Source organism: Egretta garzetta, unplaced genomic scaffold (assembly GCF_000687185.1).
Source record: "Egretta garzetta isolate BGI_Z169 unplaced genomic scaffold, ASM68718v1 scaffold429, whole genome shotgun sequence".
Taxonomy (NCBI): Eukaryota; Metazoa; Chordata; class Aves; order Pelecaniformes; family Ardeidae; genus Egretta; species Egretta garzetta.
In genome coordinates, this window is record NW_009260678.1 from 491734 (window position 1) to 504626 (window position 12893).

Consider the following 12893-nt stretch of genomic DNA (forward strand, 5'->3'; position numbering starts at 1 on the left):
ACTGTCCCGGCAAGAGCATCTGAACTTTCCCAGTGCAGTGAAAGAAAACTTCAAAGAAGTCATTATTCTTTCAGTGCAGTTGGCTGACTGGCTGATTGGGTTGGGGTTTTTTAAGGGATTAGCTCCCTGCTGCGGCAAATAAGTATTGAAATGCTGGAAATGCTGATTTTCAGAAAGACTGCTCAGAATGAAAGCTGCTTTTTCTTTCTATTAATCTGATTCCCATGTGTCGCTAGAATGTAGAAGGTGGGGAATTCGGGGAGGAATCTGCATTATGATGGGAGAGCACTTTGACCTCCTTGTGATACCGTCTCGCCTTTGTTGGACTGGAAGGTTTCAATGCTAGAATGTCAATCGCTTGTCTTAAATTCATGAGTCTTTAAAATAATTGAAAAGGATGAAAATGCACCGATTAGTCCGATATTATGGAATGGGAGGATATATTCACAAGTAGAAAGGTCTTTACTATTAGCTGTTGTTTCAGGTCTCTCTAAAGCCACTCTTCCCCACTTCCTGTCCAAGGAAATAATTTTCCATAAGCTTCTCCAGGTTTTTGCCTTTAGTCACAAGGACATGCATGATGCATTTTCTGATGCTGGTACCATGCCAATAAACTAATAACACAGTGTTCTTCTTAATGAGGTGGCAGTTTTCCTACCTCTGAAAATTAAGAATGTCAGTCTGCGGCAATTTGGCACGAGGTAGCTCTGCCCATATCACTCTCTTCCAGTGGCAGTGAGGACAAAGTGCTGTTGTTATCCATAAGCCCACATTGAACTTGAAGTTCTGTACGTTACACATCTCTAGCTCATCTCCTAATCAGCAGTCTTCCTATAGAAGTCAGAAAGGCTTTCTCATAAGTATTTCTGCCCAATATCACGCAGCTGGCAGACAGGAAAGGGAAGGAGTAGACAAGAAATGAAAGGTTAATCACTACCCCTCCGCAGCTTGTAGATATTTGAATATTATGCATATTATTGTGTAAGCATAATGGGAGAGATCAACTTATGAATGTGAAAAATGAAATCAACCTTTACTTAGCAGCATTACTTGCTCTTCTAGACTAACAAGCCTCAGAAAAAGCAGGATGCTGCAAAATGCAGTGTAACTGTGCCAATAATTTTCCATAGAGCTCAAGTGCTTTCTCTGGCAAAACACCCCTTGAGTAAGGACTGCAAATGCTGTGGCAAGTGGAAAAAAAAAAAAAAAAAAGCTGTTTTAAAAAATGTATGTGGTCAGAGAAGTGACTGCAAGAAATGACAGTAGATCTATGTCCTGTGTATTTTCAGGCTTTCTGCTGACTCCTGCAGAAAAAGAAGTATGTGCTGTGCTTTACACCAGTTAGCATTGCAGAGGCAACACATCTCTGGGCAGGAATGAGCTGAATTCTGACCTGGCTGTATTAATTAAGTCCCAAACGTAGACTCTTCATTATAGATGATGACGCATGGACCATAAAAAGCCCAACTTGCTGTTCAGATCTCAGGCAGAATTTTAGCGGTGGAAGCGCGAAAACCTTGTAAGTCAAGTAAATCTCATCAGGAGTCACTCACAACAATGAACGTTGAACTCACTGACACCACTTATAGACTCATTTTTCAGCATATAATTGCATTTCAACACAAATTTCTTCTGGTCCTTGTCCTTGAAGTCCTCTTTGTTCATCTATAAAACAGATGCTCTTTGGACAACGGGTAGACCAGCTCAGCACAATGAAGACATTAATGCTTCTGTAACCAGTTCCTTTCTAGCCTACTCCTACCTACAAATGGTACTTAGGTACTAACAGAGATGAGAGAAACTTCCCTTTCTGTAACCGTGCGTGTCTTTTTCATTGCACATTGCCTTTCTTTCCTCCTCCCATGCTTACACTTCTTTTTTCCTGGCTGTTCAAAGAGCTCAAAGTTGAGAACGTGTTTTAAGGACGTGAGACTATTTCTGAGGGCACTAGGAAATTACCGTGTGATTAAAAAAGTGCATTTACGGTTTTCTCCACTGATAATATTTAACTTTAAAGCAATTTCCTGTCCTGTTAAGGGCTGCTTTAATTTTAACAGATGGCACCATTTTCCATCATCGAAACCGTAAACCTTTGTGTAATTTACTTACATATAATTTGTATTTATTTCCTTGCAGGTTCTTAATTTTTTCAATGCAATAGCTCTCAGTGGATTCTGCCATGTACCGTTGCACTGTGCCAAATATTCAGCATTGATTTTCATATTGACTTATATCAATTGTGCCACTAGTGTGAAATGGATGGGAAACACATCAAATGTAATATTCTGAATGTTTTCATTCTTCAATCTCGTATTAATAATTCAGAATGTATTTAACAGGGAATATGCATTTAAATCTCTGCCAGGATTTGAAAATAAATTTACCACAAGCCCTTGTGACTGTGTTGATTATGTGTTGGCGTATTCACTGTGATTTTTCCTTTCTGTCCCTCTGCCATGTGTATTCCCTCCTCCTAGCCTGTCCAAAGCACTGCTGCAAAAGTCTGTCCTACTCAGCCCCATGATTCATCAAACGAAATCACTCAAGGTCCCAGCTGAGGTACTTGTATAATCTCAGATGATTCCTACTCTCTCTTGTTCTACCAATTACCTTCTGTTCCAGAAAAAAACCCAACACATGCTTTTCACAACAAACTTATTCTACATGATGAGGCAAGTCTGCTCGAGTCTGCAGCCCTCCTGTAAGGCAGATGGGAAATTCTGTGACAGCTTCAGTTAAATTTAAAATGGAAGTTTCGGATGAATTCAATACGAAGATGAAATTCTGTCTGAAGTAGTAGCTCCTCTGTTTTTATTTTCAGCTTAGCTTGGATTGCATTTACACTAGCCTCATATTTACAGTTCAGCTGGGTCAACTGTGCTCAGTTTGCATTTTCCCGCTGCCCTACCCTGCTCGTTGCTAATAAGAAACAGTTTTCCAATGTACAAATTATTGCCCCAATGCAAGCTGAGGCTAGCCCTAAGCTCCATCCCTATGAAAAAGATCTTTCCAGGTATCCCGCCTTACTGTTATTTTCCTCTGGTTCAAATATGCCTGGCTTTTATCATTACTGTGCTCTGCTTGTTATATATAGCTCTGTGTTCATCTCTCTCCTACCATTTCCATGTTGTTTTCCTCAAAATGTAGTCATGCCAGAAATCTTTCCTTCTTAGCTGAACGTGCCAGTAATCACTCCTCATTCAACATGTTCTGACTGTCATTCTGTGTTTTCTCTCATGTTGGTTCTTGTCTCCTTTTGCATTCAGGCATTTCATGACAGCAGGTTATATTATTCCATATTGGTAAAACACCATGTGAATATATAAACTTATATACATGATTTTTAAGAATCATGTAGATCTGAAGAAGCGATATTTTTAAATTCTTTGGGATTGATTTCAGTTTGGCATGTGTTGACTTGTGCTGAAATTGCAAATGTGGTTTTTAAGTTGGTTGATACTCGAGTCGTTCAGATGGTGTATATCCGACAAAGAACGGGATGAGGCAAAGTGAAGCTGATGAGTATTTGGGACAGAGAGGTGTGAAAATAATTGGTTGTATAGATAATAGAAGCAAATTATATCATGCCAGTTCTTTTTGGTTTACATGTTAGGTTACAGCTCTGTCTGACCTACCTTCTTCAGAGCATTTGTGTACTTTTGCTGTTAAGTGTATCTTTGATGGACCTCAAATGTGTTTTGTCTGCATCTATTTTAAAAGCCTACAGTTTCCTATTTTACCTTCATAATATTATAATATTTTTCTTTTCATGTTGGATAACTGTTAAGCTAGTAAGTGCGTGGGAATTAAATGGACGTTGTCATATTTCTGTACAATTTCTTTATATTTTTTCCCTTATAGAAGATGGAAAGCAAAGCTTTCAGGCCTTTTTTATGACTTATCCTTTGCCTGTTTATTGTGCTTTTTCCCACCTTTTTTCTTCTGGGACTTCATATTAGTGGCTTTTTGTTAAATTCTATGCTTGTGCCCCAGTATTAGAGATAATAACGGTGCTGCTCTGGGACCTGGCCATGGCAGTTTGCTGCAAATACTATTGCTATAGAGCAAATGTGTTGGCAAATATGAGTTTTTCTTCTGTTCTCTGCTCTGAAGGATATCCATGACCACTGCCATGCATATAATGAGAGTTTTTACCCTAGCAGTGTCTTTAGAAGATCAACGTGCTCATACATAGTTAAGCCTACTGGTTATCCAGGCTGATAACGTCAGTGCATCAGAGTAGGATGCATCACACGTGCAACCACAGCATGTGGAAACATATGCAAGTTTATATGATAGCGATATTTCCTTTCTTAAAGTAACATAATTTAGTGTAGAGATCCCTGCAGCTGTGGGGTTTTTTTAGAGCTAGCTACGATACCAGAAACAGGCCAACCCTGCCAGTGTGAACCTTTAGAAAAGTTAATATCTCATGATATTAAGGCATGAGAAGTGCAGCCCTACAAAAAGCTGGATCTACAAAATACTTATATATAGTCTTAAATTCTACAGAAGCTGGGGATATCAGCTTTTTATGAGGTGCTAAGCCTTTCTCAGGATCAAATCTTTGTAAGAAATTTGACCAGAAATATTTGGCCAACTGCTTTTTACAGCCTCGACTTTTCATCAGGTTACCTTGAATTGCTTGAAACACAGATCCAGTTACTTCTGAACAGTCTCCTGAGAATAAAAATCAGGTAGAAATCTGCTTATTAGCCATAGTGAAATAGCTTGAGTCTCAGCTGAGTGTTTCTAATTCTGTTCCAAGTTTTTCCTTATAGTAGCTTATTTAAGTGCTAATTTTACTCTAACCTTCAGAAATAAGGAGGCTGGTAATCAAGTTATAGTTTGTATTTGTAAATTGTCACATTATATTAATGTGTTGGGGGGTTGTCTGATCTATGATTAAAACGACTTTCCACCATGCGCGCGTTTCCTGACTGGTTTTGTCTCCCGACGTTGCTAATTTTACTCTAACCTTCAGAAATAAGGAGGCTGGTAATCAAGTTATAGTTTGTATTTGTAAATTGTCACATTATATTAATGTGTTGGGGGGTTGTCTGATCTATGATTAAAACGACTTTCCACCATGCGCGCGTTTCCTGACTGGTTTTGTCTCCCGACGCGCGGTGTCACGGAGCACGGTGTACAGCTGGAGTATTTTTGACAGGGTAATATGGAATATTTCCTAACTTATCTCCAGGAAATCTCACAGAGATCTGACAAGATAATAGCTTTTGCCTGTACCCTGTACCTTTTCCTGTTTAGTTACCCCGTCTCTTATCGGATGCTGTGAGCTCCTTAGATAAGTGTTACTTGATTGTTTAATAACTAAGGTGCTTTTCATAATGCCTATCGTGCTGCCAGAAACCCTGCCGTTTATTTCATTCATGTTCTGATCAATTGGGTATTAAGTAATTACTATTTTGGGCTATCTCCAAAGGCTCTTTGCCTCTGCAGTACCCTCCATTACGACGACGCTGTATTCTGGCACTCGGTTGCGTTGAGGTGTGTTGTCACTAATTACTGGAGAGCAGTAACAAATAAATTTCTTGGTCCGTAGGACCCAAGTTGTGGGGCTTGCCAGCAGTGCTGAACCATGCATATGAAAGTGCTCTGTAGATCCTGGGAATGATTTTGCTTTTTCTTATGCTGAATATGGTATAATTCTGTTTAAAATATTTAGTTTGCTGCCCTAGGCCAAACATCTTCCCCAAGCATGTCGTTAGAGGCTATCTAAATGGGCCGAGGACTCATTAGGGGTGGAGAGCACTTACTCTGCACCTGCAGAAGAGCAAATGGTTTCATTTCCCCTGCATGGAGCCCAAACTCACTCTCACCAAATCAAGCTATGGGAGCCACACCAGCCTGCAGTAAGTGGGGGAGATCAGGGGATTTGCTTCGAACTTTCTCTGCTGCTCTGAGCCAACATGTGAATATATGAACCCAGCCTTTGTGCCTGTACCTCTGCTGTCTTTCCTTCCCTCTCTCTTTGTGTTACATGTAGGAAAGACAGATCTTCCAGGGTGGTGGCTTTGTGATCGGAAGCGCGTTAATCGTAGTTTGGTTGTTGGTTGGTTATGGGCAACTCCCGTGATAGAAGCAGCTCCGAGGGAGTTTTATATCTTGTCTCCCACAGCCTATACTGTTCCTCTGCTTGTTGTGAAAGAGCTGGAAGACAGAAAACCCTGGGCAATTACATCAAATCCTCAGTCGTGCTACATAACTGCAGGGGGCAACTGTAACCACAAACTTTTTAATAAATATTTGACCTGCACAGAAGGAGCAGTAATAAAAGCAGGTCACCAGTGGAGACTGGTGGGAAGGTGACCAGGGCATGCCTTTATTGACCGTGAATGTGCCTGCAGCTACCGTGGAGGTAGGCTTGTATTAACAACTGAGATTGTAAAAGGGATGTTGAAAACCAAACCCCATTAACAGAGTAACGGCAGAAGTCTTAATGGAAGTGGGAAATACTTTGAATTTACTTCATTTTCTTTACAGAGGAATCCAGTGATCTTCTTTCAGGCAGTTCATAAGACAGGCTGCTAAGAAAAGAATAACAGGGAGTGATTTACATTATCACCAAATTCAATCTTGAAGCCAGTAATTTTGGTGTCAACCTACAATTACAGGCAATCACTTCCACTCGTCTGGTTGTGCCATTCTGCTACTGTTTACAGTGTGTGCTCACCTAATGCACAGCATTGTGTCGAGCTGATTGTACTTGTGTTGTAATTAATCAGCTGCATTATATTTTCTAGAGCTAGCTACGATACCAGAAACAGGCCAACCCTGCCAGTGTGAACCTTTAGAAAAGTTAATATCTCATGATATTAAGGCATGAGAAGTGCAGCCCTACAAAAAGCTGGATCTACAAAATACTTATATATAGTCTTAAATTCTACAGAAGCTGGGGATATCAGCTTTTTATGAGGTGCTAAGCCTTTCTCAGGATCAAATCTTAGTAAGAAATTTGACCAGAAATATTTGGCCAACTGCTTTTTACAGCCTCGACTTTTCATCAGGTTACCTTGAATTGCTTGAAACACAGATCCAGTTACTTCTGAACAGTCTCCTGAGAATAAAAATCAGGTAGAAATCTGCTTATTAGCCATAGTGAAATAGCTTGAGTCTCAGCTGAGTGTTTCTAATTCTGTTCCAAGTTTTTCCTTATAGTAGCTTATTTAAGTGCTAATTTTACTCTAACCTTCAGAAATAAGGAGGCTGGTAATCAAGTTATAGTTTGTATTTGTAAATTGTCACATTATATTAATGTGTTGGGGGGTTGTCTGATCTATGATTAAAACGACTTTCCACCATGCGCGCGTTTCCTGACTGGTTTTGTCTCCCGACGTGCGGTGTCACGGAGCATGGTGTACAGCTGGAGTATTTTTGACAGGGTAATATGGAATATTTCCTAACTTATCTCCAGGAAATCTCACAGAGATCTGACAAGATAATAGCTTTTGCCTGTACGCGGTGTCACGGAGCACGGTGTACAGCTGGAGTATTCACTTTTTTGACAGGGTAATATGGAATATTTTCTAACTTATCTCCAGGAAATCTCGCAGAGATCTGACAAGATAATAGCTTTTGCCTGTACCCTGTACCTTTTCCTGTTTAGTTACCCCGTCTCTTATCGGATGCTGTGAGCTCCTTAGATAAGTGTTACTTGATTGTTTAATAACTAAGGTGCTTTTCATAATGCCTATCGTGCTGCCAGAAACCCTGCCGTTTATTTCATTCATGTTCTGATCAATTGGGTATTAAGTAATTACTATTTTGGGCTATCTCCAAAGGCTCTTTGCCTCTGCAGTACCCTCCATTACGACGACGCTGTATTCTGGCACTCGGTTGCGTTGAGGTGTGTTGTCACTAATTACTGGAGAGCAGTAACAAATAAATTTCTTGGTCCGTAGGACCCAAGTTGTGGGGCTTGCCAGCAGTGCTGAACCATGCATATGAAAGTGCTCTGTAGATCCTGGGAATGATTTTGCTTTTTCTTATGCTGAATATGGTATAATTCTGTTTAAAATATTTAGTTTGCTGCCCTAGGCCAAACATCTTCCCCAAGCATGTCGTTAGAGGCTATCTAAACGGGCCGAGGACTCATTAGGGGTGGAGAGCACTTACTCTGCACCTGCAGAAGAGCAAATGGTTTCATTTCCCCTGCATGGAGCCCAAACTCACTCTCACCAAATCAAGCTATGGGAGCCACACCAGCCTGCAGTAAGTGGGGGAGATCAGGGGATTTGCTTCGAACTTTCTCTGCTGCTCTGAGCCAACATGTGAATATATGAACCCAGCCTTTGTGCCTGTACCTCTGCTGTCTTTCCTTCCCTCTCTCTTTGTGTTACATGTAGGAAAGACAGATCTTCCAGGGTGGTGGCTTTGTGATCGGAAGCGCGTTAATCGTAGTTTGGTTGTTGGTTGGTTATGGGCAACTCCCGTGATAGAAGCAGCTCCGAGGGAGTTTTATATCTTGTCTCCCACAGCCTATACTGTTCCTCTGCTTGTTGTGAAAGAGCTGGAAGACAGAAAACCCTGGGCAATTACATCAAATCCTCAGTCGTGCTACATAACTGCAGGGGGCAACTGTAACCACAAACTTTTTAATAAATATTTGACCTGCACAGAAGGAGCAGTAATAAAAGCAGGTCACCAGTGGAGACTGGTGGGAAGGTGACCAGGGCATGCCTTTATTGACCGTGAATGTGCCTGCAGCTACCGTGGAGGTAGGCTTGTATTAACAACTGAGATTGTAAAAGGGATGTTGAAAACCAAACCCCATTAACAGAGTAACGGCAGAAGTCTTAATGGAAGTGGGAAATACTTTGAATTTACTTCATTTTCTTTACAGAGGAATCCAGTGATCTTCTTTCAGGCAGTTCATAAGACAGGCTGCTAAGAAAAGAATAACAGGGAGTGATTTACATTATCACCAAATTCAATCTTGAAGCCAGTAATTTTGGTGTCAACCTACAATTACAGGCAATCACTTCCACTCGTCTGGTTGTGCCATTCTGCTACTGTTTACAGTGTGTGCTCACCTAATGCACAGCATTGTGTCGAGCTGATTGTACTTGTGTTGTAATTAATCAGCTGCGTTATATTTTCCTTGCAACGTAATGTCGCTTCTGTGGAAAGCTACGGGCAGATGACAGTGTTTCTAGCTAAAAGAGGAAAGAAACGGTCTTTTTCGGTTTGTTTCCTCCTCTCTGCTTGCTCGGTAGCCTCACAGCGATTGTATATATTGGCTTGTGACCTGAGAAGGTTAAAAAGGTTTCTTGCTAATATAGGTAGGACAGCCCCCCAAAACCCCATCACCATTTGTTGCCTAGTTTGCAAAATCCTGGAAGAATTTTTGGGAAACTGCTGCCACAGAGCTGGACTCCCCAGGCCACATTTGTCAATGATTCCTAGCCATGGCAGGAGCTGGTGCGGGTAGCAGAGGCACTCGTACCCACCGCGGCTGGTGGCAGCCAGAGCAAGTGCCAAAATTGCTCTGGTGAGCATAGGAGAGGGGGTCATAGAATCATAGAATGTTTTGGGTTGGAAGGGACCCCTAGAGGTCGTGTAGTCCAACCCCCCTGCAGTGAGCAGGGATGGCAGCGGCTCTTGGAGGAGAGGCAAAGGACGAGGCACGTGCCAGGTTTCAGGTTGGAGAGAGCACACTATGGGATCATAGAATCGTTTAGGTTGGAAAAGACCTTTAAGATCATCAAGTCCAAACGCTAACATAACCCTGCCATCCCACCACTAAACCATGTCCCTAAGCACCTCATCCATCCTTCCTTTAAATGCCTTCTGTCCTTCTGTTTCTGTGCCCAAGAACCAGATTTTTTTTTTTCATCTTTTATAATGCTTTTTACCAAAGGTAATTCATTAAGTTTGAGTATTACCGAGCTGCATGATTAAGTTTCTTTCGTTCCTGACAAAAGCCGGAATCAGTTAAAACTGGTTTCCAGTTAGCCGTAGAATATGGAGACATTACTGTATCCCTGCAGCTTAAAGAAAGGGGGTTCTCCCTTCCTTCTTTCTGGTCCTCAGAAAACCCAACAACAGAACGTGCTGAATGGTTCTCACGATGATTCTTGATGGTTCTAATAGCTCATAGAGTTGTTTGTTTGCTTTGCTAGGAACATAGCAGGGTTTAGTTCAACAGCAACAGTTTTCTCTTGCCTCCTGCAAAGGTCCCAGCTGGATATGTGAGCCTGGGGGCTCCCTGTGACCAGAGCCCACGGGAGAGCACTTGAGGTCTCACCGCCCTGGTGAACCACGCGGGGTGATGATGCAGACATTTATGTAATACGAATAATGTCATTAAGGGGAACTACACTGATGATCGCGCTGAGGCTGAAATGAGACCAAGAAAATCTGAAACACCCCATATTGGCAAGTTGGAAAAGCTCAACTGCTTTCATGTGAATCATTTCAGTGTATCATTTAAAAAAAATCCTGGCAGGAGTTTTAGTCTTCCTTTAGTTGTACATGTTTGGAGAAGAAGCGAGAAAATAAAAAGATGCGGGTTTTAGGCTTTTCAGTGTAACAGCTTACAGACAATATTGAAGTTTTTGATAATTACTGAGAGTTCTGTGTGACACTTTTGATCATTATATTTTCATAAGGATTTCTGACTTTCGGAGGAACACAGACCTTTGTGAATTCTTGCTGTTACAGCTCTGTGTTTTTTTAAAAAAAAAAAAAAATCCAACCTTTTACATAAGTTTTCCGTAAATTCTTCTCATTAGGCAAAATGTTGTGTTTGATTAATTTAACCCATCTACTTGTGTGATATGGCAGTCACTTCATTAAACATCTAGATGAGAATAAACAGAAAGCAAGCTGTCTTGCAAAAACAAGATCTCGTGTAATGTGTTAAACTACATTAATCATTCCAGTTTTCCATATTAAAAATAATTAGTGCTCATAGCATCAAAATTATGGTATACAAAAACCTGAAAAAGTGTTTATAGCAGGCACACAGATACACTTAGTCCTCGTAAAATGACTAAACCCCAGTTATATATCAGCTGATATTCTCACGTAATTTCCTTTCTCTTAAATAAATTCTCATCTTTCTTAGCCAAATCTGCAACTCATAAGTTACGCAGTGTAGCATTATGAAAGGAAGACCATAGAGCATAAATTTCGGCTGAAGAAATATAATCTTGTAGTCAACGAACAGCACTCTTTAGGGAGCTATACCTACCTAGAAATCTGGGGAAGGAGAGCGTGCGGCCAGTCTATGGGGAGTTCTGCATCATGCCGCTGTTGGGAATGATGAGGTCAACACGCTCTAGGTAGTAGCTCCTCAGAAAAGAAAATGTTTCTGGTCTCTCGCTGTCAGAAATGGATGTCTGTAGAGTTTTGGTTTTCACAGGTCATGTTACCTGATTGGTTCATGATTCCTTGCAGAGAGATGCGGCGCTGTCACTAGGAATGTATTACTGCTCGCGGTCTTGGTGGTCCTTATTTTAGCACTCAAATCTTACAAGTCTTTGACTGCCTCATGAGGAAGGACTGGGGAGGATGTTAGGTCAAGGGAATTCAATCTCTGAGGCAGAAAATAATCTGCAAAACAGGTGAAATGAAGGTACTGCAGCTAATCCTTCCTGAAGCACCTAAGAAGATAGTATTTTGTAATTTGTGTGTGATACTGGTACCTTGCCACCCACATCGCCATCTCTGAACACCTTCATGGTGTGATGCCCACCACACTGACGATCCTTAATACCTTTTCTAGTGTTTCAAAGCTGAAAACACATTCCAGCTCACTCTTCAATCATACATATGGCTCTTCCTTACTTTGTATTTAAGGCTGATGTGTGTCTATATGCAAATGAAGCTGTAAGGGCTATCGTGATGGTCTTGCATTTGGCCAAGATGCATACTGCAATGGCTGTTATGTAGGTATAGATTCTTGGGTGTTGATGAGTTATTAGTTACTAGAAGTGCTTACTGGGTTAGCGAGCGCTTTTACTTTGATCTTGATCCTGTCACCATTGAAAGGTTCCTCCCTGTTGGTGAATAATGTTCCATAAGTGTCTGTGGTTTGATGCAGAGCAGGTACTGTACGGTGAAGTCCCGTGGGACATGGAGCGAGGCATTACTGAGGAGCTGTGAAGCAATGAAGATAAAAGGAGCTTAATGTTTTACAACTTTAAAAAAAAAAAGTTATTCTTATTCTTCACCTACGCAGACTCCATCCAGGCTGTTGTGTTACTGCTGCTTAATTCTAGGAAAAAATTCTTCGCTCTTATATTTTTGCTTCTTTGTTTTGCTTTTTTTTGGGGTGGGGAGGAGGAAGTGGAGTCAGGGAGAGATAAAGAAAGCCTGTTGGGTATATAACTCTATTATTAAAATAGAAAATCCCGCAAAAGGGAACGCTACTTCTTTACCTTCCTTTCCTGGAAAATGATGGTGGTTTTTTTTTTTTTCTATCTTTACCATAGAAAAAGCAAATAGTGAGCAGCCCTTCCTAAAGACAGGCCTGACTTATACTGGATGCTGCATTTCAGGACTTCATCTAATCAGGGCATGGAATAACAGCAAGCCTGAAAAATCATCTCCCAAAACAGAATCAAATTATCGTTCTTTTTATCTCTTCAATCCCATTCAACTTTTCAGTGCAGTTCCAGTGGATAAACCTTTTTTGGCTGTAAAGGAAGGCAGCTGTTGGCTCACGATACCAGATTCTAGCCAAAACGATCAGTTTGGCAGTTTAATGAGCATTGATATTCATCTTAAACTTTTAAAAAGGCATAAAGATGTATACTAATTGTAATGCAAAAAAATATATTCCCTAATTAATGGGAATTGCACTAAAATTCAGAAACCTTAACAAATTTGGGTGAGTTTCTGTATCCAGGCTTTTGAATGTGTGCTTT